Genomic DNA, 26,952 nt, shown 5'->3' on the forward strand with positions numbered 1-26,952 from the left:
CATTGTTATAATTTAGCTATTGAAAAATAGCAGATCTACAAGCTCATAGCGCGCCACCGAGTGGCGCGCTATGAACTTGTAGGTCTGCTATTTTTGAAAAATCGTTAAAATGTGCCTCAAATCTTTCCGAAAATTGTCATGATTTAGAAAACGTTTTTTTTTTTATTTCGACGTCAGGCCTGAATGGGTTAAAGAACCTTCCGTGAATACTGCACGATAACGCGCAGAGTGATGACTATTAAATCTGTCACGATAAAATGGAAATTAACAGTTTAATTTCAGGCTACTTTCAAGTCGGCATTAATATTCCACACATCCCCCTAAATTCACTCCCTCCCTTTATTCCCAAAGTAGGCCTTCGGGAATGCTCCGGCCTAAAGTGTCCATTTCTAACAGCACGGGTCTTTTAATTTGTAAGAGTGGGTCGCGCATGCCATTTCAGAGGCATTTAACATGCCTAAACATCTCTCATACTCCTGCCATATACATTCACCGATCAAGGGGCTGTAGCACCAGTCATTCTGAAACTCACTCGCCTTAGGTTAGTGGGCGAGTGCACTTATACAGCAAACAACATGATGTCATTATGACACTATCTCCCAATTTAAAGCAATATTGATTGATTAGCAGACTTTCCCCGAGGCTGAACTCTAAAAGCTATGAAATCAGTTGAAAGCCGTGGCACTCTTCTCATATGATCTCTGCAACTCTCTTCCAATTTCCTTGACATTTTCACTCAATAAAAGGCCTCGCTTTTCACCTCACCCACATCCATACATTGCACATCTTTCCCTTGACTGAGTTAGAATGGATTGAGGCAGGAGGGCAAGAGAGCAAACGCAGACCAGAACACATTCCAGTGTCAAAGCCAGAGAGAGACAACAGCGGGAGCAAACCGCGGTTGACACACAGCTGCCCTCTGTGATAAGAAGAAAAGGCTGGCTTCATTTCTATAATTAATTTGCTATTCCCTCTGTACCCTCTGGTAGAACCGACATGAAAGTTGGTCTGAAAATGCACTCGCTGACACACGCATTAGCCTACAAGGAGAATTTGGTTTCCTTCAGCTACTGTATGTTCTCTCCTCGTGGGCGATAAGAACCCTACCCAGCTCATAAGAATGACTCACGTCGTAGTACGTTTTAGACCCCTGGGTCCCGCCTATAACAATCTCCCCTCGACCTCAGGCCTCTGGAAGGTCTAAACATCCATTTTAAAGGAACTCGTATCATTGCCATTACAAACTGGCTAAATAGTACAATGGCATACTAATTATTTTAACGCCTAGTGTGAAAAACGTATTAACTTCTCTCCCATATCAACAAGTCAAATCTTATTTGCTATTCGGGAGCCATATTTGTAATTACCCAAATTGGCGCTCGTCTGCGCATATTTAATTACTCCAAATTCACATTGGCCAGGGTGAATTCTCCCATCAAAGGTTACCGGGACGCACACACCCCTATTAGCGTGCTATTAATGTTTCAATTATCGTTTCGCCCGAATGGCGAGCAAGGGGGAATCAGAGAACAATTAAAATGATTTATTTCTGACACAGACATGCATTGAAAAGAGCGGGAGAAGGGCCTGCAGCTTTGCATTCCTCCGATACAAAACTTGTAGCCATGCAGGCTCTCTTTAGCCTTCCTTGCTCACACCCCCCTACCCAAATCAGTCCCACTGATCTGTGTTGCTGCCTCGACCTCATTCTATCAAAAGGCCTTGCAGCTGCTCCTGCTGAGGGCCAGGCCTCATTGTGACCAACCATCCCCATTCATTCTACACACTGGGACCAGTGCTGGAGGTCCACCCGGGGGATTAGGTGACAAGCGACAAATTGTTTCAACAGCAAACTAACTTTACATGAAATGAATGGATAAATGCATAAATAATTAACCTTTGTAGAAGGGACTAAACTGATATACTACGACAAGCTTGTGTAGGCGATAAGAAGCCTTCCGTGGTCGAGATGTTGTGTGAAGGCCATGTGTTTGTCTCTAACATTAATGTAATGTACTTAAGAGTACAAATAGTTAAAAGAAGATATATAATTCCCGGGCACTTCGGAGACTACCCAAATGCAGTTTGACTCTGACTCTGTCAAAATGTCAGTCACCTCCTTCAAAAAAAGACTAAAGAATGGGTACTCCAGTCGAGTGCTCCAGTTTATTTTATTTTGGTATAGTCTCTGAAGTGCCCATGTATTACTTTACTGATGCAAGTTGTCCCTGTTGAGCACCGATGAGCACTTCTACCTTCTGCTGGCTGAAGTGCGCAGGGCAGAAACTCTTTACCTACCAAAGTAAAAGTACTCATTGTGCACAATGTCCCCATTTCAAAAAGTTTTCAAAATGCATACAAATCCAGAAGGAGTGAGTGTATTTTCCGGCAGCGGCCCCTCGCTGTCCCTCTAAAAAGCTTTTGAAAATAGCCAAAGTATATATTAAGGCTAAAGTGGTTACGTTTTGCAATAATGAAAATCCACAAAGTAACTAGAAACTAAAGATTTCAATAGTGTAGTAAAAGTATATAGTAATATAGTATTTGACTCTGAAATGTAATGGACTAGAAGTTAAAGAATTGAAAATGGGAAACACTCCAGAAAAGTTAAACTTCTTCAAGTGTACTTGAGTACATGTACATAGAGCCAGACTGTGTCCAGGACAACAGCTTCATATCACTGTTTTGTATTTTCTGCTATTCTCCAGTATTTATTTGTTACTGTATATTATTGCTGCTATTCTTTGTTGTCTCCACCAGGCCGAAGGCATGGGGAGAGAGTATGTTTTGCACTCCGTCCGTGTGTCCGTCCTTCCGTCCTTCCTTCCTTCCGTCCTTCCGTCCGTCTGTGAACAGCTAATCTCCGGCACCGTTAACCCGGGCGATGCCAAACTTTGCACACACACTCCCTGGATGCCAACGATGAACCTCTGCCCCACATTTTCCAGAACGGCCTGTTATAGCGCCACCATGAGGCAGCTTTTCACATTTTGTACCTAAAACTGCACCGATCTGCGTGAAATGTTGCATGCACACTCCCTAGAGGCCAAGGACAAACCTTTTACCTGCATTTTCCGCATCTGCCTTTTATAGCGCCACCAGGAGGCCGACTTTTGTAAAACACATTTTTTGATATTACTCCTCCAGATTCTGTCCAAAAATCTCACAAATCGTTACACAGTATCTCTATGGTCATGTGCTCAAGTCGGATCTGTCTGATATTTCATATTCCATCCTAATTGCCTATAATTGGCTTTCACAGTTTGCAAGATTGCCCCGTTTTGAACAATAGCCTCAAATCATGAACGCAGCATGCAATTTACGTGAAATCTTTCACACATTTTCTTACTAGGCTGAGGAATATATCCCACCCTTTTCACATTGGCCTGTTATAGCGCCACCAACAGGTTGATTTTTGCAAAACACATTTTTGGAACAAAATGCCTCAAATCGGTACACATGATCTCTGTAGTCATGTGATCAAGACGAGTCTGTTGGATTTCTCAGATTGTACACTGATTGGCTAAGATTGCCTTCCAAAGTTTTCAGGAGTGGCCCGTTTTGTACAAAATGCTGCACATGTCCTGCTCATCCAGAATTCTATCCTCAGAGATGCTATGAGTGATCTGGCTCTGCATTTCCTCAACAAAATGAAGGAAAAAAAATCCTCCTAAACATTTTGCCAAACATCACACACACTCCTATCCTCCTGGTGGAGACCTGTGCCCGGAAGGGCACTTTTTCTAGTTACTTTTTGTTATTGTTTAGTATTGTTAGAAGAGTTGATAAACCAAACCTAATAATTTATCTCTGTACAAGATTAAACTTGAATCTTAAAAAACTATGAAGAGCTAGTGACTAAATTAATAACTATTGGATCCTTTGGAGCACAACTTGTCTTTTTCAACTTCGCGAAAAGTGAAAAAGAAATAATAATTTTGGCCCATGAAAAAGACAAAACTAATGATTTTCTTTAGCCAGTTCTCCACAATAATTGCCAAACTCATTCCATTTCAGGCATGTAAATGAGGGGCGGACTGCAGCCATTTCCAACATCTCGTCTTTCATTCGCCAGTCAGATCTCAGCTGGAGCTTCAGCGCTACAGACAAGCTCTCTGAAGAGCAGGTAGAGAAAGCCGGCCAAAAAAAGCATTTTGACAGCTGTCCCTTTATAACAATCCCTGCAAAATAGTATAATATAAGAAAGACAAATAAACAGACTTGGTTCACACTGCTGTAATTCCCACAAGGATCTTGCCTTTTGCATCTGTAGCAATTGTTACCCACGCGGTGGCCTCTTTGTTATGATTTGTGGCAGTGTCCCTTTAATTGAAAGGTCACCTAGTGAATGAATCACCAGTCAGTGCTTGGCGATAGTTCAACAACAAAAGGAGCCAAGTTCAGCAGAGTCCCCTGAACAATCTGTTTGGAAGCAAAGTTTGCACCGATAATTTCCCTTGTGAAATACAGTGTTCTTGCTAAGCACATCGATCAAATTGTGCTAATCGGGGGACTTAAAGGATAGGTCATTGCCCGGAATGGACAAGAGAGCAACGGTATTTTTGATCAATAATATACAGTAGACTCCACTAGCTTACATTGATAGAAAGTAGCATTGAATTGATGCAGACGCCCGTCATAGAAAAAAGGTTAAAGTCGACTATGATTAAGTGTTTCAGACCCATTTAGTGTTTCTAGTATTGAGGATAAGTTCTATGCCAGACTATTAAACAGGGTTTTTGAAAGGTGCAGTCAAGACACCAACAGACTGGTCCCATTAGCCACACCTTTAAAAAAGATGATTATCGTCACCGCAGGAGAGTAATCGGATGGCCACTGGGCTGAGTCCCTAGCTCCCTATGACTGTTTTCAGTCCATCTGCACAGGTCTTAGACTGGGCCTGGTTTGAGATCCCAGGTTGAGAGTGGACTCTAGTTTGCAGCACACAGCCCAGGAGTCCATCAGTCAGCAGCACCATAACCAAGTGCCGCAGCACTAGCCTGCAGAGTCACAGTCATTTGAAGGTGACAAAGCTCTGAGAATAGCCCTGACACTATTGCACAAAGCCAGAGAGTGATGTTTGAGGAAATTATAAAGTCTCTCTGTGAGGTATTTTTACTGGTAAGGAAGGCTATGAATATCCCGAGCAAGAAGACTAACCTTTCTCCGTGGCTTTATATTGTATTGAAGAGGTTAGTCTTTGTCACAATGAGAAGTGGGATGGTCATTGCTATCAGTGAGAAGACTGATTACCCTCTCCATCTCTCCGACACCACTACATATCTAATAGGCCTGGCCTGTGGCCGTTTCCCTTTGTGGCGGGCACAATGGAACTTTGATCGCCACTGAAATCAGCGGCTCAAACAATGGCCCGCATTCACTGAACACTGCCGAGCCCTCAGTGAGATAGGGAGCAGAGGCAGCCACATTCCTCCAGCAAGCTTTAATTGGAAGTGATGCTAGACAGATGATATCATAACCATTAGAGATGCCCTGATAAAAAACTGACCTGGTATGGTAGCTGCTCTGACGCTCTTCTGTCTGAGAAGCCCCGGGACCCCTCCTAAGCCTCCCCCCCCATCCCCATTCCCCAATCACCGCCTGACCCCGGCCACCTCTCTCAGCCCTTAATGCCCAGGATGCTGGCTTTGGGGCTGAGGAACAGAGGCTGTTGACCTCCCCCTCTCTGGAGGATAAAAGCGCTGATAGCGGGGACTAGAAATTAAAGAGTGTGGCCTTTGAAAGCCTCCGTTATTGTCAGCGGGAGCAGGGCAATGAATCTCCCTGGCCCTCTCCACGGACGTGCATTATCGGAGGGGTGATTATTTGACCTAAACTACCTGCCTGCCAATGATTTATTTTACCCTGGCACCAGGTAAGTTCCCTGACCTCTCTGACCTCCTGGGGAGGAAAAAAAGAGAGAGGATCAGACTTCTGTCGGACTTTGGATGGCAGATGGCACATGTGTAGCCAACCTTTCAAGCGCATCAGGAAACGGAGTACGTGCGGCACAAAATGTTCAAAGTAACTTCAATAGAGGACTTTATAGGAACCAGTTTTAATCTCCCTTTTCCGTCCGACTCAAATATGTTCCTCTGTCCCTCCGGAAGAAAAAAGCCTTTTTACAAGAATATACAGGGACTTAAAATGATCGGATCAATTGTTCCACTGCTACAGTAATTCAGAAAAGATGGATTGCAGTCCAAAGTGAGAGCAGAATGTGCTGTGGAAAGCTAAAATCACAGGAGCATGTCACTTTAATCCATTGAGACCTGGAACGCATCCATGTCACGTTAGCGTTTAACCACATTAACCATTAACCCATTTTGGGGCGGGAACCCCCAAAAACGTTTTAAACGTTTTAAACATTGTTATAATTTAGCTATTGAAAAATAGCAGATCTACAAGCTCATAGCGCGCCACCGAGTGGCGCGCTATGAACTTGTAGGTCTGCTATTTTTGAAAAATCGTTAAAATGTGCCTCAAATCTTTCCGAAAATTGTCATGATTTAGAACGTCGGGGAAAAAAAACGATTTTTCAAAAATAGCAGATCTACAAGCTCATAGCGCGCCACTCGGTGGCGCGCTATGAGCTTGTAGATCTGCTATTTTTCAATAGCTAAATTATAACATAATGTTTAAAACACCAAAAGGGGTTCCCGCCCCAAAATGGGTTAATGGTTAATGTGGTTAAACGCTAACGTGACATGGATGCGTTCCAGGTCTCAATGGATTAAATGTCAGTTCTCATGGTTACTGAGGTATGCTCCCAGACAAGGGAACAGCTTTCTGAAATATGCAATATCTTCGCAAACGTTCACAGGAATGTCCTTACTATTTTGTTTTGCCTGTCTGTTCAGTTGAGCCGATGTAAAACGTCTTGTGACTCGCCGCTTAGTATAATATGTGTATAGGCTCAATAACGGACCTCACGGGGATAACACATGTCTCTAGATTTATTGTCAAAATAATTTGACATTTTAATGTGAGCACTGTATTTATAATAATAATAAAGCTTTATTTATATAGCACCTTTCGAAACAGCGTTACAAAGTGCTTTACGAAAGGGAACAATAAAAGAAAACGGCACACAAAGCAGGACAATTTAAAACAATGCAAAATAATTATTCAAATACAAACGACAATGATATACAAAATAGTAGGAAGCTAATTGGTAAAACACAATCAGGAGAGGTTAGGGTTAAAAACTAGTCTATAAAAATGTTATACGTGGAAGCCTGATTTCCAGGGGCAGCGCATTCCAGAGGATGGGGGTGCTAAAGGCAAAGGCTGTGTGCCCAGTTTTGTTCAGGGGACCCTTTGGTAAGGCAAGGAGTGCCTGATTGGAGGATCTTAGACTGGTTGGTATGTAAGGGGGCAGTATAGGTCCGAGATATAGGCTGGAGCAAGGCCTAGCCTGCTTTAAATGTGGTGAGTAGGCCCTAATATTTTAAATGTTATTCTAAATTCAACTGGCAGCCAGTGCAGGGATGCTAGGTTAGGTGTGATGTGATCGTATTGTCTTGAAGCGGCATTTTGGACTAACTGGAGACTGTGGATGGATCTTTTTGAGAGACCAGAGTAGAGTAGAGTAGTAGCTTCTTGTTTAGAGTGGCCGGTGACAACAGTATAACACGAAAATATGAAATTACCTATAGGTTCCATCCTGGAGGCTTAAAATGGCCACCAACGTAATCAAAAAAGGATCTCCTCACTGGTCGACAAAACCACCTTGAAGACCCTAACAGGAGCCCTCGTACAAGGTTTCTTCGACTATGCATGCACCTCTTGGTACCACAGCACCTCAAAGGCCCTTAAAACACGGCTCCAGACTTCCCAAAACAAACTGGTCAGGCTACTACTTGGCCTCACTCCCCGAACCTACCTCACCCCTGCCCATTTTGCCTGGGGAATGGCTTAGGGTTGACGACAGAGTACAGCATCTTGCAATGGGTCTGGTTCACAAGATTTGATACACCACCACCAAGATACCCACTCATGTACCTGTCTAAATACTTCCTTAATGTCAACAAAGTCCACAGACTCCACACCCACAACACCAGAGGGAGCTCAACAAACCATGTGCAACCCAGATTTGGCACAAACATTAAGGGACTAAATTAATTTCGCTCCTATGCCACCAAAATGTGGAACGCCCTATCAACGGTCATTAAGACATGCAAATCCCTTGACTCCTTCAAAACCGCTCTCAAAGGGCACCTACGGACGGCTGCAATTTGAAACTGGCCCCCATAAAATCTGAATCCCCCACCCCTTTATTTTTGAAATACTTCTGAGGTGGAAGAATGATGACCTTCTTTATATGAGGTTGGAAGTTGAGGTCTGGGTCAAAAATGACACCTAGGTTTCTAACAGTGGGATTTGGATTGGGATGTAGTGGGCCGTTATTAGGGTTACTTTCAACACATATTTTACAACTTACAATATCCCCCCCTGCAAACATTTTCATAGCGAAGATACCAGATCTACAAGCTCACATCACGAGGCATTTTGAGCTTGAAGATTGTGTCGTTTTAGGATATATAGGAAACATATGGCTTAAGTGGTTAAGAAAATGCTTCTTTCTTTTAAATTGAACCCTGTCGACCCTGTCAACATGCATTTTACAACGTACAACTACAGCTTCAGTTTATTGTCACATCACCAAGCTTACAGCAAATATAAAGCACCGTGGGTGAAATTCTTTTGTGCATCAACCTTCCCTTGAATTGTAACCACAATTCATGGGAATTGTATCCCGTCTACATCCGAATGACTCCTAACCTATCACAGGCTGTTTTATTGAAAGCATCACGCCACCATGCCTTTTATGATGGATTTATTTTCACATCCTCAACATACTGCTTTTAAGAGTGGCGTCGTAAATGACTCATAAGCACTGGCCTTATCAATTTTTATGGAGGTACAGGCTTCTGGTCTCAGAACAAAATGAGCTTCGGCTGAGCAAACCGTGTTCCCAGTGTTTGATGGTGAAGGAGATTGCGGCAGGTAGTTGGGTTCTTTTGGCCAAGTAGCGATACCACAGGGTAAAATACTTTGTTACAAATAAAAGTCCTGCATTCAAAACGTTACTTAAGTTAAATTTACAAAAGTGTTAGCATAGGAAGTATGACTCTGGGGACTCCCGTCCATAGAGTATATAAAAGGATAGAGACTGATCTGGCGCGAAGCTCCCCCCCCCCCCCCCCCCCGCTATTCATGTCAGTGGAAGTTGCTCAGTGGCGTTTTGAAGCACCCGGAAGGACCGTCTACTTCCGCCTTTTTTCGATTTGGGCACCAAAATTTGGTGCCCAAAATGCGGTAGTGCAAACGCGCTCAACGTTAAAGCCCAGCTGCACGGGGTTTCCTCGTCATACTTCCACGGGTCCGCCTGCAGTCCCTCCTCTTACCGCTAGGGCCGAGCGCCTCAACGTTGGAAAGCCTCACTGGCCCCTTGCTCCCGTCCAGGACAGGCTTCAGACACGCCTCCTCAGGAGACTTGGCTCAGATCTGAACTCATTTGATAATGCAGAATGGCTACTGTATGACATTGACATATTGATCATTAATCACTTAGGCCCCATTTTATACTTGAAAATAGTGAACTACTTTCACCCCGATGTCCCTATTTTGGGCATTGTTGTGTGGCACCTCTAGTAGCATAGAAGTGGTTAACTGTGAAATAACTAAGAAAAAGTGGCATCTATAACCATGCTTAGTGCTTACCCATGAGAAAATCTAAATGTACTTTTTCAGCTCTCGATACTGCCATCGTATCTTATTGACAGAAGTGGTGCTGGAGTTGGTACCGGAACGGAATGTATAGCCACTTCCACATCTATTTGGATGAAACTTAAAGTTTCACTGAAAGAGGAAAAAAGAGGAGACATTTGTATGAGAGGCATGGGGCGGGTACGGAGAGAGAACTTTTTTCCACACTGCACATACAGCAGAGCATCAGTAGGCGGATAAAACATTGGCCTCGTTCTGCCCTGTACCACTATACACTAATTAATATCACTGGGATGCCTTCTGTTCTGACAGAGCTAGGGTTTATTTCTTTCTTCCCCTCTCGACCAACTGTGGAACATCATTTTGTGTAACATCTGAAGATTCTGAACCGACTTAATGAGAAGTGTTTTGGGGCAGAGACATCGGCCTGCTGTTACTGGGTTGAATTGTGGCTCCTGAACAAACATGGTAAACACCGAGTAAACGTGAAACAATTGAACTGTGCCTGCCTCTATTCGGTCCCGGGGCTCACAGGCAATATACAAGTAAAGTACTGTGATGTACAGTACGCTACCAAAGCAGAGCAACAGCAGCACCGGGGAATCTGGAGACAATTCAATACATTGCTGTGCTGTGATTCTTAGGGGACATGAAAAGGTGATAATCACGTTGAATTTCTCTGTCGACCGCGGTGTGTTCTGTTCTGTGCTGTGTGTAGTTGCCAATACCTTCTAAAGGGACATGCTGTACGTTGTACTTTGCTAAACCTACAGTAACATCACAACCCCCATTACCTTTTGTTAAGGTTACTTTTGTTTACTCTGTTCACTGCGAGCAAATACGATTTGTTTCTCAAATAGGATCTTTAGGTCTTTTTTTAATATAGTTTTTATCCCACAATACCACAAACCAATTTTTTTCACCCAGTGTCAATTATCGAATGTAATCCTGGGTGCTACACTTCCTCTGCCAACCCGGGACTGACCTCATGTTTCCCTCTATGCATGAGGAGTCCAAGCTGCTTCTTTTCACCTGACATGGGGAGTTTCCCTGGTCGGACGTAGCGAGTAGAAGGTAGAAGGTTATTCCGACCAGTTCCTTTCCCCTCCATCAGGTGCCCCAGGCTGGCCAGGGGGAGGCAGTTTAGAGACCAGGATTACTGCAATGTTTTTTGTGAGGGTACCTACCCTAGGGGACACGGGGAGAACGTGCAAACTCTACACAGAAATCTTTAGGTCTGACTGTCCACAGAGCCAGACATCCTGACCGAGACCTATCAATGGTTGCCATGGTAACTACGTAATGATATAGGCGTGAGCAGGGCTCATCAGTATGTCCGCACACGGACAAATGTGTCCGTGGCAAGACTTGGCCTCGTCCATGTCAAAATATTAGATTTGTTTTTACACACCATTATAATGTTCCTATTTTTATCACGAGACCAAATTACTGAATGTCAGCCTCCAGTTTTTCTTCTGAATATGCATGACACTGATTCACAAACATCTAAAGATCGACCACATTGTTGGATTCACACAAGATGGTAACACTGACATAACAAACAGCATTCTCTTCATGGGTATTAAAAATAAAAAGTGGCTACCCATGATAGCAGATTCTAAACAATACCTCGCTGACTGCTTGGCCGTTCTCTTAGGGAGACCCCTCACAACCATGCTTGTGCACATGACCAAGGTTATACCAAATACACAAACTAGTTTGTGTATTTGGAGTTTTCTCCTGTAAAAGTTTTCTCCTGTAAAAGCCGTGAAGTACATGCTGTACAGCACATGCTGTCCTCCAAAACCAACACTCTGACATTTTAGTAATGTCAACAATTAAATCGGGGGGGTTTAAGCTGTAATATCACAAATGAATCATCACTACACAGACAAAACATATGCTTTGCTCTACGCTACAATGCTTATAACGCCTAATGAAAGGCTCAACTCAAAATGGATGCAATACATTTTGGCATCAGATGTCCTATTCCATCATGCCTGCGTGAAGCCAGCTATATGCATGGCAATTGGCAACTAGAGATGTCCCGATACTGTATCGGTATCGGAAAAGTATCGGTATCTGCCCGTATTTGTCAAATCAGGTCATATGTGTATCGGCGAATATGCCAGTCTAACCACCGATCCGACACAGGGGTAAGGGGTTGACACTATGGCAGGTAAATAAAATGTTGAGGCACGTGGAGTTTGCTTTGGAGTTGCCCAAACTGCAAGTGCACATACAGTATGAGTGAGGAGTCTGCTATAAACACAACACGAGATATATAGCTAGATAGCTATAAACACAACACAAAATCACAACACTGGTATCGGTATCGGCTAACACAGAAATTGGTATCGGGATCGGACCTGGAACGAAAAAAGTGTATCGGGACATCCCTAATGGCAACCCTTTAAGATTCATGGTCCAGCTATTCAAGACCATGGTGTTACTTTACAGTGAGGAGGCGCAAAGTAATACCTCGATCAGCATGTTCAGGTGTTCTCTCTCCATGTTTCTCCAACTCTCTCCCTCTCTCGTTGACCGAGGTCTCCCTTTATCCTCCTCCGTTTCTCTTGGTCTCGTGATCAAACGCTTGTCTGACATCAACCCCACAACAGTCAGAAACCTTTCCCTAACAACATTGATTTGCGCTGTCTATATAATGTTCATCTTATATGCCGATTTGCGCTGATATTATCAGGCATGTCTGATATGTACTGTATGTATAGGCTTGCGTTATGTAAATACAGCACATGTAAATAATGCAAACCACTTGCCCTCTAACAAGTTTTACAGAGATACATTAATCAAACTTATAAAAGATTTATATACAATAAACATGCCACATAGATACTGCATGCGCATGCATAATAGAGTGTGGAAGATGTTCAGCCCTAATTTCGCCTCATATTGCGACGTAAATAGTTTTTTCACTATTAATTAGAGTTGGTGTCAAAATCTCCTCAATACACTTTAGCGAGGTGCATGCTGCTTGCTCTTTTCTATGTTAATTAAATCTCGGAACAAAAGTGAATGGCTTGCCAGGAGATCTCGAGAACAGGTGTGTGGAGTTTCCAGTGCAGCAGGTGGAGGAAATTGGACGGGGTTTCTCCTGAGCCCAGAGTTTCTGTGATGGCTTCAAACAGATCTCTCCACAACAGCAGAGAGGAACTTGAAATGGTGACAGGAATAAAGACGGTGAGCTGAGGGTATGTATGCTTGGCTAGTATTTGCGTCAACAAAAACATCTTCACGGATTCCTGTGTGGTGGTTCATATACTGCAGCAGTAATATACTGCATATCATTCACATTTACATAAATGACACATAGTCCTTTCAGAATACATTTTAAATGTGTTATTTAACTCATTTGCACTTCATGGCATAATAGTAGCAGCTGTATTTTTAAGGCATCAAGCCCGAATGGACTTCTTGGTCCCTTGTATTTGTCTGTTTTTTTCTAAAAATCCAAAAATAGCAGTTCTGGCTCAACCTTTGAACAGGTGAAACTATGGCACTTGTTTACACATGTGCATTGACTCATGCGGAACACATCTGTCACTTTGACCATTAAGCTCCGCCCTCAGATTTGAGCAGTTTGAAAAATGCTTAAACCTGATTTTTTTTGCAGGGATTGTTGAGCAATTTGTGTAAAATATTCTACACACAATCTAGGGACATTATCTGAAATCCCAATTGAAGATAAATTTGTACAAAAAATATAGCTGCAAAAAGCGATAACAAGCACTTTGAACAGGCATAACTCATGCCTCGTCCATCTGTCTGTCTGTCTGTATGCACAGCTGCAATACCATTGGGTGACCTAAAGTGGCACTGTTGAGCAGCCTAAAAGGGCTTATTGCTTGGTCCTGTCTTATCGCTGCTTGCAGCTATATTTCTTCTTTTATTTTAGAGTAGCCAGTTATTTTGTTTTTGCTGTTATGCCAATTAACCCTCTGCACACATTTCTGTAATGCCACTGTACAGTACCCTACAGTGAGGATGTATTCAGACCTCTAGGAGTACAGGATGTACTGGAGCATTCACTCTATGGCTATGGAGGTGAGCAACTCAGTGTCAGGGGCACATGTAACATAAGATTCCAGTACAAGGACATTAGGTGCATGTTGTCGACACATGTCGTGCAGTGCTGTGCGTAAAAGCATGTCTGGACTTTGGGCTGATAAAGCTCATTATAATCGACGCAGACGGATACACCATGGTGGATTCAAATTCAAACCCGCACAAACTCCGTGGTGGTGGTCAGGGACTTAACTACTGCTCCTATTGTTTTTTATGGTTCCTTTGAAATGTGTAGTGTGTACAGTAAGCCTACGTACTGGCGCAAATGTAGTTTTTTTCTATAGGAAGTCCTATCTTGACTTTCCTGAGTCCAATGCGACGCAGCCAAGCAATGCAATGCAACCATTCTTGGAAGTGACACAGTAAGCCCCAGGGAATAAGTGCCTTTGTTTAATGTGGCCTCATGAAGAATAAGTAGCCTGGTGTGTTGTTTTCCCCAAGCACTTCAACAATGCCTGGGTGATACCACCTACACTGCATAAAGCCATATTCTATATGGAACCACAGAGAGAGAGAGAGAGAGAGAGAGAGAGAGAGAGAGAAATTCACCCTCATCCTATAGGCATGCATTCCATCACCGCGTCACTTGGGAGCAGCTGCTTTCCATTTCAACAGGATTGCTACTAATGAACCTACACCTCAATTTCCAAAGCAAACTAGAGTTTCTTTTATGGAACCGTGTGTGCCACCATTAAGGAGATAACCATGGGAGATTTCAAGGAGTCTTAAGCCCTAATTTATGGCCCGTGCAGGCATGGTGGTGTGTAAAAAAAAAAAAAAAAAAAAAAACAGCAGACCTACAAGCTCACAACTTGTCGCATCCGTGGCGCTTGGTGAGCTTGCAGGTCAGCTATTTTAGATACTTCTGTACGACGAGGTATGAATCGGGCTTCAGTGCCGCAGTGGATCACATCATCAACCCTTTCCCAGAATAGTGTGCTTGTGGACCATTACTATAGGAGGACTGTGCAGTGAGACCTAGCCAAATGAAGATAGATTGTTCCCCCTCCATGCCTGGAGAAGTACCACAGATTAGATGCAGATCAACAACGCACCCCAATGCTTTTGATTTGGAACGTAATTGCCAACATACCCATTTCATTTCTTAAAAACGACAACGTTCCAAACAAATTAGCGGCATTAGACATGGGATATTGTGTTTTTCTACTGGGATTAGAGCCAAACATAACATTTTCCTCTTCCTTGAGATGGGAATTAAGATAGATCTGAAGCAGAGCAAGAATGTGAATGACGGTGTGTTTTGTGTGACGATACACAAGCGTGGCCCTTCCTTGAAGCATAACATTTCTCTCCCTAAACACCACAATTTTGTATCAACTCACAGATGATATACGGATATAACAGAGACGATCAAGATCAACCTGCATTTTGTCTGGAAAGAGAGAGAGAGAGTGGAGAGAGCAACGGACTGACCTCATGCCTCCTTCAATGCATGAGCGCCCAAGTCGCTTCTTTTCACCTGACAGGGGGGAGTTTCCCCGGAGTTTCCAACCCCCTCCATTAGGCGCTCCGGCTGGCCAGGGGGAGGGATTTTTGATTACTGCATGTTTTTTTGTGAGGATACCTAGGCCGGGGACACGGTAACATGTCATTGGTTCGACCACCCGTTAGATCGACCATTACTAACCCTATCTCTAACTCTAACCTAAACATAACCGCAAGCACGGGAGCAACGCATCCCTCACCAACCTTAATCCGGTCGAACTAACGGGAGGTCGAACCCCCGGGGACACGGGGAGAACATGCAAACTCCACACAGAAAGGCCCTTTCGCCAACCCCACCTATAGGGTATGGGCACTGATGACGTGGAGGAGAGAACACGCCCCCAGCGCCCACAGCGTCCCCAGCGGGTATCGAACCCAGGACCTTCTAGCTGTGAGGCGACAGCACTACCGACTGTGCCACCGTGCCCCCTTGAGATTAAATACTATACTTCTGCCTCATGTTATAGTTAAGTCTCAGGAGTCAACAGAAAGTCAACAAAAAATATTGGCAGCTCATATCAAATTCACATTTTGTACACAAATCACGCCTGATTCACACTATTGTATTTTATTTAGTTAATAGTTAAAGTATACATTATGGATCATTGGAGAAAATATAAGCATAAAACGTAAAACGCTCCTATGGCAAGAGCTGTTTGTGAATTTTCAGACACAATATTGATGTCCGTTAATATTATTCTGTTGACGTGGTAAAACTAATCATCTGTGTCATTTAGATACAAAAAAATAGCAGATATACGAGCTTGTACATCTGCTATTTGTTTACATTTCTGAAATTTTTTGAAAGTGTTTTGAATTTCCAAAATGTTTGAGAACTACCGATTTAGATCGGCAGTTGTAGAATCGGCCTCAGATCTTAATGGGTTAAATCAAATACTGTGGACAAGATATGGTTTGATACGAGCTGCCAGTCTTTTTGTTGACTATTCTCCTGAGACTTCACTACTTTATAACATTGGGTATAAGTATAGCATTAAATGTATTCTCATGCCCTTTTTGGTCTGAATAAGTCAGCAGTAAACCTTCACCTCTTTATCCCACCGATACGGTAGAAAAAGAGGACCCGCAGCTTTTCTTGTGCTTCTCAATCATATACAGTTGGAGGCCATCGATATTGTCCTTTTCTTTTTGCTGAGGTTTGCGTGATCTGCGCAAAAGGACAGTTAACCCATTTTGGGCGGGAACCCCTTTTGGTGTTTTAAACATTATGTTATAATGTAGCTATTGAAAAATAGCAGATCTACAAGCTCATAGCGCGCCACCGAGTGGCGCGCTATGAGCTTGTAGGTCTGCTATTTTTTTTAAATCGTGAAAATATTTATTTCAGAAAACTGGAGGATTTAGAAGGATTTTTTTAAATGTTGAGGTCAGGCCTAAATGGGTCAAATGATAAGGGACACTATCGGTGGCACCCAACTGTACAACTCCATATTCTATTTGAAAAGAAAACAATGAAAGAAAGAAAGCCGACACCATGCATGCAGTCTAATGACTTGATTTGGGAATATGTATCTCAATTGAAGACTGCATAAGAATGCATTTATGCTTATACACAATCTTTGCCAAACCCGGGTTTTATTTATTGCTGAAGCGCTCCCGTCCCAAACCCGAGAAACCTCTAGTTTCTTTAATGTCCATTAATCCTGAATTAATACTATTTTCTTTACCGTGTGTTAGCTGTTTTTAGCATCCGTCGCTAGCCACCGATGGCTCCCATGGTGCGATGCAATCGAAAATCCAAAAACGCTGTGCAAACGCGCGCATGTGATCTTTAGCGGATTTAGGGTTCAGATTGAGGTAAAGAGCAATGTTAGGAGCTAAATAAAACTTGAATCCGACCTCCCGGTTAGTATACTAGTGTTTATATCGGCAGATCATGGTCCCGAGTGAAACTATGAAATGGACGATTACTACTTCGGGTTCACGCAGTCTTCTTCTCTGCCTTTTCGTGCGTTCTGTTGGCACTGGCTGTAGAGCACCGCCTATGGTAACGTTATGTTGGCCCTGGCTGTAGAGCTGCATGCTGCCTAGGCTGCTTCCCACTCTGCAGTTCTTCTAGACCTATCAGCAGCATTTGACACAGTGAACCACCAGCTGCTCCTAGACACCCTAGCTGATCTGGGACGGCACTAAAGTGGTTCTCCTCCTACCTCACCGTTCGGACCTACCCAGGTTTCTTGGAAAGGTTTGCTATCATCCCCCCGAACCCTCCAAACTGGGGTCCCACAGGAATCTGTACTTGGTCCCCTTCTTTTCTCACTGTACAAAAAAAAAAAAAACTTTAATTTTTTTTCACGATTATCGATTATTAATTTTCATAATCGATTTCGGGTCCCGTTAACGATAATCGATTTGTCGACAAATCGGACCCATCCCTAGACAAGACTGAGCTTCTCTTCTTCCCAGCTAAGTCCTGCCCTATGCAGGAGCTAATTATTTCCGTAGACAACACCCTGGTAACGTTTGTCCCAACAGCCAGGAACCTTGGAGTTGTCCTAGACAGTCAGCTCTCGTTCAAAATACACATCACAGCTGTCACTCGATCCTGTAGGTTTACACTCTATAACATACGACGATATAGACCGTTCCTCACCCAGGAGTCAGCCCAGCTCCTAATCCAGACAGTCTTGTCAAAACTTGACTATTGTAACTTAAGTGCACATGCCGGTAGGCCAGTAAGGAGGGATCCTTACTGGCCTACCGGCATGTGCACTTAAGCCTCTCCAACTGATCCAAAATGCTGCCGCACAAGTTTCCACCCTTCTCCACTCCCTCCATTGGCTCCCGGTCGCTGCCCGCACAGAATACAAAACTCTGATGCCGGCATTCAAAGCAACCAAAGGTATGGCTCCCCCATATCTTGCAAGTATGATCGAACCCTACAAACCCTCCCGCGCACTCAGATCAGCCAACGCAGGGAAGCTGGAAGTACCTTCACTAAAAACGCCGGGACCACGCTCCACACGTCCCAAACTCTTCTACCTTCTGGCTCCAAAACTACTCCATCATGGCCCGTAGCACTTGCCCCTTAGATAGCACTTTATGTAGACTTAGATTGCATTTTATACAGACTTATAGCATGTTACATAGACAGCAATATAATTGCATTTTATGTAGTCATAGCACTTTATAGTATATTATGTATAGTATAGTATGCATAGTTTATATGTATAGTCTCTTTATATAGATACTCCACTGTTACGTTCTTAGCTTCCGCATGTTTCATCTACTTTTTATGTATGTGATGTATTGCCATGCTTTTTGTTCTTGCTAAATCGCTCTGGATTAAGAGCGTCTGCTAATTGCCTAAATTGTTATACTGACAGAGATCTCTACATGGGCATAAAAGAGACACAGGTAGACAGACGGATACATAGATCTCCATTATAGGCATAACAGGGACACAGTTCGACAGACAAACTGTAAAGCAACAAACCTACTAACTAGGACAACAACCTCAAAGATGCGTCAGTACTGAATGCAACAGAATGAATGTGAATCCCCGTCGTCACATTAAAGAGGAGATGTTCTGGTCAGGTCTCTATTGTTGTGTGGAACACGAGGTCGGTTCGCTGATGCACTCGTGGCCTGGGTCCTCTCAACAGGCAAATCTGTCTGTCCGGCTTCTGGCTCCATGATTTATGTTGATAATGGTCATTCATCAACACTAATTGGCAAGGCTAATTTCACCACTGAACTCAATGGGACGATTACACCAGCTAATTAGTGGGGATTACATCTCGCTTTTTTTTCCTTTTTTTTTAAAACTTTTCTTTAGTCACTGTGATCACTGCAATATAAAACACACCTGGTTGATCTCATCTTGATACCAATGTGAACTTCATTGTACCAAAAGTAAAGCTTCTCCAGTGATACTATGTCCAATGTAATCATCATTACAGAAGAAACAAGCCTGAGAATCTCAGTGTAGTCGTGCTGCAGACCGTTGGGGGGGAAACAAAGAGTGTCTCTGGGACTGAGGCAGGCCTTCATTATAATTGGTATTTGGCATGATTAATGATAGTTGCAATTTGCTGTGGAAAAAAGTACAAGCTCTGCAGAGTCTTCCGGAGGAGAGAGCAGCCCGCGCTGAGTGGAGGGATATAGGTGGTCCATACCACCACACGCTGTCCAAAACACACACTCTGTCATGTTGCTATGTATTGTTGTGCTGCCTTTCTGGGATCCCCAGAAACACAATGACTTGATTCCCTTCCGATGAAAAAGTCACTTCATTTTTAATTTTATTTTTTTTACCATGCCTGATCATTATTTCCTCATTTTGCATTCATTTCATCAAGAGATAATTTATCTCTGCCCGCTTTAATGAAGTGATAATTCCAACGATAATTAACGTAATCCTGCAGCAAAGCAAATTTGCCTAATGACTTGCTGCTTTGATAGAGCTGGTGCGGAGGAGAATGTCCGCGCCGGGACTGGGAGGAAGTGAGGCACTCTGCCAGACACCGGGAGGAAGAGAGAAGTGCAGTGCCCGCCAGGCAAAGGGTGGAGAGAAAAGTGTCTGGGTGGGGAATACACTTTTGTGACCTCAACTTCCTCTAGTGGATTACAGGGGGCCCTAGCACTTCTCATTCTGCGGCTCACATATAGGGGTGCTAATACAGTTGGAGGCCATCGATATTGTCCTTTTCTTTTTGCTGAGGTTTGCGTGATCTGCGCAATAGGACAGTTAACCCATTTTGGGCGGGAACCCCTTTTGGTGTTTTAAACATTATGTTATAATTTAGCTATTGAAAAATAGCAGATCTACAAGCTCATAGCGCGCCACCGAGTGGCGCGCTACGAGCTTGTAGGTCTGCAATTTTTGAAAAATCGTGAAAATATTTATTTCAGAAAACTGGAGGATTTATAAGGATTTTTTAAAAATTTGAGGTCAGGCCTAAATGGGTCAAATGATAAGGGACAATATCGGTGGCACCTAACTGTAGGTCAACTGGAGGCCTATTTCCCTCAGTGAATGAAAGCCATCAACCTTTTATATCCGACTATACTGACTATACATGGGAATGATGGGCCAGGTGAGAGTCACCGGGGACATGGTGTTGTCCCTGACATTTCATTGGTGCCGCTGTGCCAACTTTGACACTTCGTTTGTTTGAAAGGTGTCCCGAGTCATGTCCTCCTATACCCCCTTAGTTTAATTTGACCAAAGCATACAGTTAAAACACAATGTTCCCCATTTCCATTTATATCTATAACCAAGCTATATCTAAATGCACACACATTAAGCTTTGCCTCCACCAGTCCAGCCTCCATCTTTCTGTCAGTTGCATGACTCAAAGGTTAAACTGAAAGGTCAGGGTGTTGTTTTTTAGATGTTTGCTTGTGTGTTTTTGTTTTGCACTACAAGATTAATCTACATACAGTACATGACATCTTTCACATCTTTCTTCAAGAAGAAGGGGCTGTAGGCTATGCCAATACGGTACTGTGTTGCTGCTTGCCTATCGGGCCAAAGATCATTGGCATACTGGTTTTGATTGATTGAAGTATTTATTAACAGTTTGCAGAATTACATGTAGGGTAGGCCTACATTTCAAGCACAACTCAATACAAAAACTGTTAACTGTGGACGGCCCCATAAAGCAGGGGTGTTTAAAAAAGATTCAAAGGGGGGCATATTAGAAAATATTAGAACACCCAAGGGCCAACTACATAATGTACCTTCGGATTGAAACGGTTCTATTTAACGATCATCAATATTTAATTTCAATGGTCTTTTGTCAGGTGTGTGTGCTGTGAACAAAAAGTGTATCTCAGCCTTATTTCAGCCTTATGTCACATTACCAAATGTACCAAATGTGATTGGCAGCGGTGGCCGAACGGATTGCGGAGCGGTCTTGATACCGGAAGGTCGCCAGTTCGAATCAGCGGACCGACACGTTAAAATTACCACCGCTGAAGTGCCCTTGAACAAGGCATTGAACCACTACGATGAAATGTTCTATGAGCAGGGCCTGGCTGGAAACAAGTTCTTGAGCTTAGCCCAGATACCCTGGGTAAATATAGTAATCATTTCATTTCATTTCATTTCATTTCATTTCATTAACCAAAGGAGAAGGAACAAGGAACACTGAAAACTAGGTCTCCACCAGGAGGATAGGAGTGTGTGTGATGTTTGGCAAAATGTTTAGGAGTGATATAAACATGTTTGTTTGTTTTTTGCAACAATTTTCTTCATTGTGTTGAGGAAATGCAGAGTCAGATCACTCATAGCATCTCTGAGGATAGAATTCTGGATGAGCAGGACATGTGCAGCATTTAGTACAAAACGGGCCACTCCTGAAGACTTTGGAAGGCAATCTTAGCCAATCAGTGTAGAATCTGAGAAATCAAACAGACTCGTCTTGATCACATGACTACAGAGATCATGTATACCGATTTGCATGAGATTTGGATGAAATCTGTGCGACTAATATAAACAATGTGTTTTGCAGAAATCGGCCTCATGGTGGCGCTATAACCGGCAGATGTGGAGGGATGCAGGGAAAATGTTTTTCCATGCCTCTAGGGAGTGCGCATACAAAGTTGTACACAGAACGATGCAGTTATAGGTAAAAACAGGAATTGCCCTGTTATAGCGCCACCATGAGGCTGGTTTGGAAAATAAATTGTGTCATGTCGTCCTCAGCCTAGTGGAAATGTGCGTGTATAATTTCACGGAAATTGCACACTGTGATTTGTGGCATTTTGTTCGAAATCATGTGAGCTTTGGAAGCGAATCTTAGCCAATCAGGAAGGAAGATGGGGAATGGTGCAGATCCATGTTGATCACATGACTATGGAGATAGTGTATACCGAATTGTGTGATGTATGGATAAAATGTGTACGAGTAATCTACATAAATGTGTTTTGCCTAAATCGGCCTCATGGTGGCGCTATAACAGGCCGTTGAGGAATATTTGGGGCAGAGGTTCGTCGTTGGCATCCAGGGAGTGTGTGTGCAAAGTTTGGCATGGATCGGGCCAACGGTGCCGGAGATTAGCTGGTAACAGACGGACGGAAGGAAGGAAGGAAGGAAGGACGGACGGACGGACGGACGGACGGACGGACGGACGGACGGACGCACACACACACGGACGGAGTGCAAAACATACTCTCTCCCCATGCCTTTGGCCTGGTGGAGACAATTATACTCTGGGGAAATGCCCAGGTTCAAAAACGTACTTACCATACTGTTGGGTCATAATACAATTCATGGTATGAAGCTGCGGGGCCGTATACAATTCCGCCCAGGGCAGCATTTGGCTCGCGGGCGGCAGTTTGGACACAGCTGCCATAAAGCATTACACTTAGTAACACAAGTACCACTTGGTAACGTACGTGCCATTAGGAGGACGAGGACCGCACAATGTTCTTTACATTACATGGCTTTGGGCCCACCCGGCTTGTATGGGTGTTTCTATCACAGTCCCTGATTTAGCTTAGCTTGCTGCTTGGCTAATACAGGGAGCACCTTAAGAGCAGAGCCAAGTATATGTATTCCATTTGTTGCAATAAATGCTTAAATCTATGATGAGAGAGTACCTGACTGGCATGCAGGCACATGCACGCACGCACGCACGCATGCACACACACACACACACACACACGCACACCAAATAGAACACTGACTTCTGTTTTGCTGCTTGAATGGTCAAATATATTATAGATGAAAACTGAATAAAAGTTTGCAATGTCAAATTTTCCACATAGTGGATTTTCTAGCAGAGATGAATAATGGCAGCCTGTGCAGTGCTTTCAGTAATGGCACATAGGTCAGTGGCCAGAGCTGATAACTTCCGTCAAGGTTTATCTCATCCGCACTCATAGCGGCAAAGTTTACTACGATCTTTATGCAATGGCAGTTACCTCCGTTTTTCAGTAAACAAAATAGCTGTTATTTAGCTCATTTATTCTCTTTAATAAATAATGAAATGTCTTTCTTTCTTTCTTTCTTTCTTCAAAACTAACCTTGTCGTTCTGATCCTTGCTTTGTTATCTCACTGTAATCTCAAATCCATTGTCATCGTCCACTTATTGTTCACTGGTCATTCACTGAGATCTTTTTTTGTTTACATTTGTCTTTCATAATGTCGGAGATGTCTCTACAGAGTTTTGTCCCAAATGGGCTGCTTGAAGCTACAGCGTTTTTTTTGTTTTTGCCTCTACCACTATTTATTGGATATCGTAACTGGGTAAGATAAGGGCTTGTCCAGAATTCTTGTGAAAACAATATTACAAAAAGAAAAAAAGAAAACAACAAACTCAACCTGCATCAACCGCCTTGCAAGGCGGTTGATGCAGGTTGAGTTTGTCTGAAAGAGCTCATTGTCTACCAGTTACAGGTGGTGGTTGTTGGAAATATTTAGGATAAGGGAAGACTCGAAGACCAATTTGTTACATATAAAATGCAGAAGGGACAATTAATGATTTACTAATGATAAAAAGGACTGTATAATACTGTATTACTGAGCTGCAACAGAGCTGAAACTATAAAAATACTTTACTAAAGTAATCAGAGTACAAATAAATACAAATCTAGGCAGAGAGCCTCTAACAATTGGGAAAAATGGTTATTAAACCATTTAGATGATAAAGTTGAAAATTAGCTTTAACAGGAATACTATCAATATCCAAATGTTACCTTAAGCAGGAAATACTCTTTAGAAAAATACCTTTAAATACCCAATAGGAAAAATGAGTCCACCAGAAAGAAGTGAGTCCAGTCAGAGCATATGGAATTGTCAGTTCATTTTCAGTTCGGAGAGAGCACAGAAGAGATCCCACATACAGCCAAATTACAAAATGTCTCTCCCCCGTGCCACAAAATGGACAAGGTATATATGGTATACTGTAATCAGATGAATACGCTACACAGAGCAACGTGTCAAACAACCAAAGGAGGATTCACTGTCACTTCCTATCTAAACCAGGAAGCATAATGTATGGGATATGTAGTTAATCATCTAAATGTAGTTCATAATTTAAAGTATGCCAACCAGCTAACATAACTAGGAGACAACTTGTCTGCTCTGGCAAAGCACCAAGGCCGAATAACATGCTGTTTTCCACAGACACACTGGGTGTTGGGGCAAACAGGAGAAAACAATTATTTTATCAGCACGCTGGCTGGGGGAGAAGTGAAAACTTATCTACAGGCTGGGCAGAAATGAGATGCAACCCAGTGGGACACAGGGCATGAAAAATACATGGTCATTGGGAACATGGAAACTTCCATCCACAAAATAACAGATCTACAATAACTCAAAATTATCCATCAGTGGTATGCGGACATACTGATTCACTTCAGTTTGCATACAAACAACACCTGGGTTGATTATGCTGTCCTGTCATTGCTCCATGCTGTAGTGCCTATAGCCATCTGGAGAAGCCTACACATGCCACAAGATCTCATCAGGGTTGTCTTTGTGGAAATCTCCGGTGTAACCACACCACACACACACCATGTACAGTACAAGAATGCCTTGTACAAAGGCAGTAAATGGTGCATTTATATAGCGCCTTTATCCAAGGCACTTTACATAGATTGTGCATTACATTCACCCATTCATACACCGATTGCGGCGGAAGCCATGCAAGGTACCAACCAGCACATCGGGAGCAATTTGGGGTTCAGAGTCTTGCCCAAGGACACTTCGACATGTAGACAGGAGGAGCCGGGATTCGAACCGCTGACCCATGGATCATTGGACGACCTGCTCTACCTCCTGAGCCACAGTCGCCCCATAAATAGAAGTACAAGAATGCCTTGTACAAAGGCAGTCAGTCTCACACACACTCTCACACACACACACACACACACACACACACACACACACACACACACACACACACACACACACACACACACACACACACACACATACACACACACACACACACACACGTGAATGCAAGATCTCCTGGCAGAAATAATAATCTCCTCCACCGAGGATGTCATGTTTTCATTTGTCTGTCGGTGATCAAAGTATCTCAACGTGTTTCTGTGTTCTCTCAACAAAATAAAAGTCTCTATACTTTGTCTCCCCGCAATCTGATATTGTTTTATTACACCTCGAGGCAAAATGCTCAGACGTATATGACATTCAACGAATGGTTACTGTCAACCTACACAGAATAAACCATATGGTGGCCCAGGCGGTGGCGTAACCGTCTGGGCACCCGACTGGTAATCCAGTCGCAGTGTGCCGCGGGTTCGACTCCCGAGCCCGACACGGCCTTTACTGCATGTCTTCCCCCATCTCTCTCCCGTTTCCTGTCAGCCTACTGTCTGTCCCTTCAGAAACCAATAAAAGGCGTAAGCCGCAAAAAAATATCTTAAAAAAAAAAAAAAAAAAAGAATAAACCGTATGGGCATATACGGTATATCACTCTCTACACATGTTGCTTCAGAGAAAGAGTGTGTGTGTGTGTGTGTGTGTGTGTGTGTGTGTGTGTGTGTGTGTGTGTGTGTGTGTGTGTGTGTGTGTGTGTGTCGGAGGGGGGATTGGGGGACGGGGGGCTGATGAATTCAGTTTTTATATAAAACATGGTATAAAACATGGAAAATGGCAGGACACTACTTTTATTTGTATATTAAAGGATGGTTGCAGTAACAATTTGTAATTGGTAATACATTACAGATGATATAATCACTATTGTCAACAACAGAATGTGGAGGGGTGTTGTCCATTGGGGTTTTCTTTTTTGACTGCTAGTTGTTTTGTTTTGTTTTTCTTGTCTCTTTATTTTGTGTAAGTCATGTGTATTTTGTATGCTTTATTGTAAAATCAAGAAAAAACTTTGATGACAAAAAAATAAAATGGCAGGACACTTGGAACTGAACGTTCCCGAGAAGGGCATCTGCTAAATGTCATACAGTAGTAGCTAAATGAAAACAGGGCTAATAATCATAATGGATATTCATTGAGGAAACATGGAGCTTTTAGTTTGCATAGAGCTGAACATACAGTAGGAACGACCCCCTCAAGACAAACGTAGTCTGCGGATTCTCACCAACTTTGCTGGACTCAGTTTCTGTCTAAACTCTAAAGCAATAATCCCCAAGTGGCTGTAATTTACGTTTAATTGAATTTAGAGTTAAGGCATGTTGTTGGGCATGACGTGGAGACAAAATCACTGTGACCCATTAACCTTTGGCCTTTCAGGGCTTCTTGCTTTTATAAAATGGTTACTACATTAACCCATTTTGAGCGGGAACCCCTTTTGGTGGTTACATACATTATGTTATAATTTAGCTGTTGAAAAATAGCAGATCTACAAGCTCATAGCGCGCCACCGAGTGGCGTGCTATGAACTTGTAGGTCTGCTATTTTTGAAAAATTGTTAAAATGTGCCTCAAATCTTTCAGAAAATTGTCATGATTTAGATTTTTTTTTTATTCATAAATAATAATAATAATAATAATAATAATAATCAATCTTTGGATCGTTATTTTCTATAAATAATTAATTAATTAATTGCCTTTTTGTTATGTAGGTACTGTAATGCATAAGGACCAAAATAAACTAAACTAATAAACTAAAATAATCATTCTGCCAAGCTATGTACTTCACAACTACGTTTGATTTAGAAACAATTTGT

The 26,952-nt window shown here is 42.8% G+C and overlaps 1 protein-coding gene across 4 annotated transcripts in view; it reads right to left on the reverse strand.

Moving 5' to 3' along the window:
• Positions 1 to 26,952, reverse strand: part of LOC306924140 (uncharacterized protein) — a 328,928-nt gene that overhangs the window by 10,832 nt on the left and 291,144 nt on the right. The gene's annotated exons all lie outside the window — the stretch shown is intronic.

Source organism: Electrona antarctica (genome assembly GCF_951216825.1).
Source record: "Electrona antarctica genome assembly, chromosome: 1".
NCBI lineage: Eukaryota > Metazoa > Chordata > Actinopteri > Myctophiformes > Myctophidae > Electrona > Electrona antarctica.